We start from the raw sequence: 2,879 nt of genomic DNA, 5'->3' as shown, positions 1-2,879 counted from the left end.
TTTTGTGTCTACCTTCCTTGAAGAAATAAAACACAGGTCCTGTGGTTCAGAACAAAATGGTGTTTCAAGAAACTCAGCAGGAAATTCATCAAATCTTAGAATCCTAATTTGAAGGGATCTGAGTGTCTCCTGACGTGACACAACGGAACGAGATGCGGCCAGTGTAGCCCATGGTAATAGCATGAAGAGAAGACAGGCCACTTTGCCAAAGCCCCGCAGGGGCTGTCTCCCTGCTGGCATCCCAAGCTCTCAACCTGGGACCGCCTGCTGCCCCCGCAGGCTGTGGCCCTGGACGTGGAAGACATCTGAGTCCAGACCTGCACACTGGTCTCCGTCAAAGCCGGCAGCCTCGAGCCTGTGGCTCCCTGGGAGGGCCTCAGGTTGCTGACCCTGGAGCAGCAGCTCCGACTGTCACTCTGGTCACCGCAGGAGCGTTTCTTGTGAGTGAAGGTCCCGTGGGAGTCCTTCCTTAGGGAAGTGACAGTGGGGAGAAGCCCCTCCAGGGACCCCTGTGAGGAAGGAGCAGGAAGAGCTGGAATCTGCAAAAGAGGGAGAAGAGTGAATGTCCCAGGACACCCCCCTCAGGGGTGCAGCCACAGGGCAGCTGGGAGGGAGCCCCTCATCCCTGGTTTATGGCAGACAGTCACCCTTACCCTGTTTCCCTCAAAATCGAAGGGCGACAAGAATGCTGTCCCTTTGGCTGTCCTCGTTGCACGCCTGATGGAGAGGAAGATGTGGAAGACACACCCTCTCATCCAAGCACAGAGGATTTTAAAAGTCCCAGGGAAAGGAGGCAGAGAGTTGCATTTCAGCGGAGTTAGAAACAGAAGTCTGGGAAGGAATTTGGCCCCCCTGCTACCCCAGGATGTGGGGAGCAAAGCAGCCAAGGCACTGGCATTGTGTTTTCCCCAAGCCCCCAAACCCCAGTGTGATCACGGGAGGCCTCCCATCCTCCCTCCAAGCTCCAGAACCAACGTCTGCCTCCCCAGGCCCAGCTGCCCGTGTGCGGTGTGAAGCCAGGGAATGTGGATGCCGCAGAAGAAGGCACCTGGGCTGAGGCAGGCCGTGCCCCTCTGGGCACTGGGAACCTAGGGCCGCCCCGGGAAGGGGACCCCGTGTGTGTGAGGCAACGCGCCAACCAAGGTTCAAAGCCTTTACAGGCCACGAGCTGTGAGGCTGGCAGCAGCCAGGGCAGTCCCTGTGGGGCAGAAGGGGCGGCAAGGCAGACAGGGAGGGAAGCAGGAGGGCCGTGCAGCCTGTGGGCCGTGACGGCCTAAGCCCCTGTGGGCAACACTGAGCCGGTGGCCTCAGGCTGTGGAGGCAACTCCCGGCCCCCACAGCAGCGCCTGACTGCCTGCCACCCTTCCCGCCTACCTTGAACACTGTACGTGCCTCTGCTTCCTGAACCTCCCACAGATGTGCCTGTGAAAACGTGTCATGAGGAGAAAAATTGTTCTTGCCTATCCCTGGCATCACAGTGAGGGGGTGCAGGGTAAGGAGACCCCTGCATTCTGGAAATCGGCTATGACGTCTTGCACATCAGCGTGACTGGGCCAGGGCGCCCTGTGAAGCATCAGACTCTCCCGGGTGAGGCTGTGGGGCTGCTGTGTGGGTGGAAGTGACACCCCCAGTGCGGCAGCTTCGAGTCAGGGAGACTTCTTATTCATGGGGGCCCTTGCTCCACCGTGGGAGGCCTGCAGAGCAAGACCAAGGTGTCCCCGAGAGAGAGGAAGCCGCACCTGCAGACAGCGCCTGCCGGAGCGCTCCAGCCTGGCCTTCCTGTGACCTGCCCTGGGGACCTCAGACGTGTCTGGCAGCCCCCAGCTTGGCCAACAATTCCTTGAATAATTTATATATATGATTTGTCTTGTTTTAATTTTATTCTCCTGCTGCCCTTAATGATTCCAGGTACCTCAGAATCTTTGGGAAATACAAGTATAGAAGGAGAATGATGGGTGACAGAGGGCAGGACAAGCAGACAACACAGAGTTCGTCTGATGGTCGGTGACATTTCCAGTTCTGGGAAGAGAAGTGGCAGGTCTTCCCCCAACCTGCGCAGGGCCGTGAGCTCAGAACAAACCCTGTCAACCACACATGAGAGACAGCGGCACTGGGGTCAGAATCCCAGCACGGACGGTGTTTCCTTTCCAGAGACGCTGGTGAACCTCAGCCTGTGGGCGATGCCTGCGGAGGCTGAAAACCAGCCCCTGAAGACACACGCCCTGATCTCCGGAGCCTGTGGACATTGCAGAGAGGGGTCTTGGTGGATGTGGTGCAGCTGAGGACCCCGAATGCACCACCTGGCTGATCCTGGGGGTCCTAAATGGCATCGCAGCGGTCTCTCGGAAGAGGGAGGCAGGAGATTTGGCGCACAGAGGAGGGGGTGTGAAGATGGAGCAGAGGGGCTGGCCCTGAAGACGCAGCAGTGCAGCCACCACCAATGACACCAGCGGCCACCAAGGCTACCCGGGCAGGGAGCAGTTGGGCCCGGGGATGGCCCTGCCGGCACCTCAGCTGGGGCTGGTGACACTTGTTGTGGGCTTCTGGCCTGAAATCTGTGTAAGCTGCTGTTTCTCGCCTGTTTTCCTTGCATTATTTTCTGTCTCCATTTGCCCCAAAGGCTGAAAACAGAGGGGTAGGTGGTGATTTCAGGCACAGCCCAAAGGAGGCGCTGGCTCCCTTTGCAGGATTCCCTTTAGCAGTTACAAGAGCAGCTGTTCTTGCCTTTGCCCTGGGCCTGTGGGAACGGCATTCAGTCTTCCGTGATGAAGTGTGATGCAGCTGCACGTCTGTCATAGACGAAGCTCGTAGGGTTGAAGAGCTTCCTTCTATTCCGAATTTGCTAAGAATTTTTATCAAGACTATATATTGATTTTTTT

The sequence above is a fragment of the Piliocolobus tephrosceles genome, chromosome 4 (assembly GCF_002776525.5).
Source record: "Piliocolobus tephrosceles isolate RC106 chromosome 4, ASM277652v3, whole genome shotgun sequence".
Taxonomy (NCBI): domain Eukaryota; kingdom Metazoa; phylum Chordata; class Mammalia; order Primates; family Cercopithecidae; genus Piliocolobus; species Piliocolobus tephrosceles.
Note: the sequence above shows the minus strand (reverse complement) of the source record.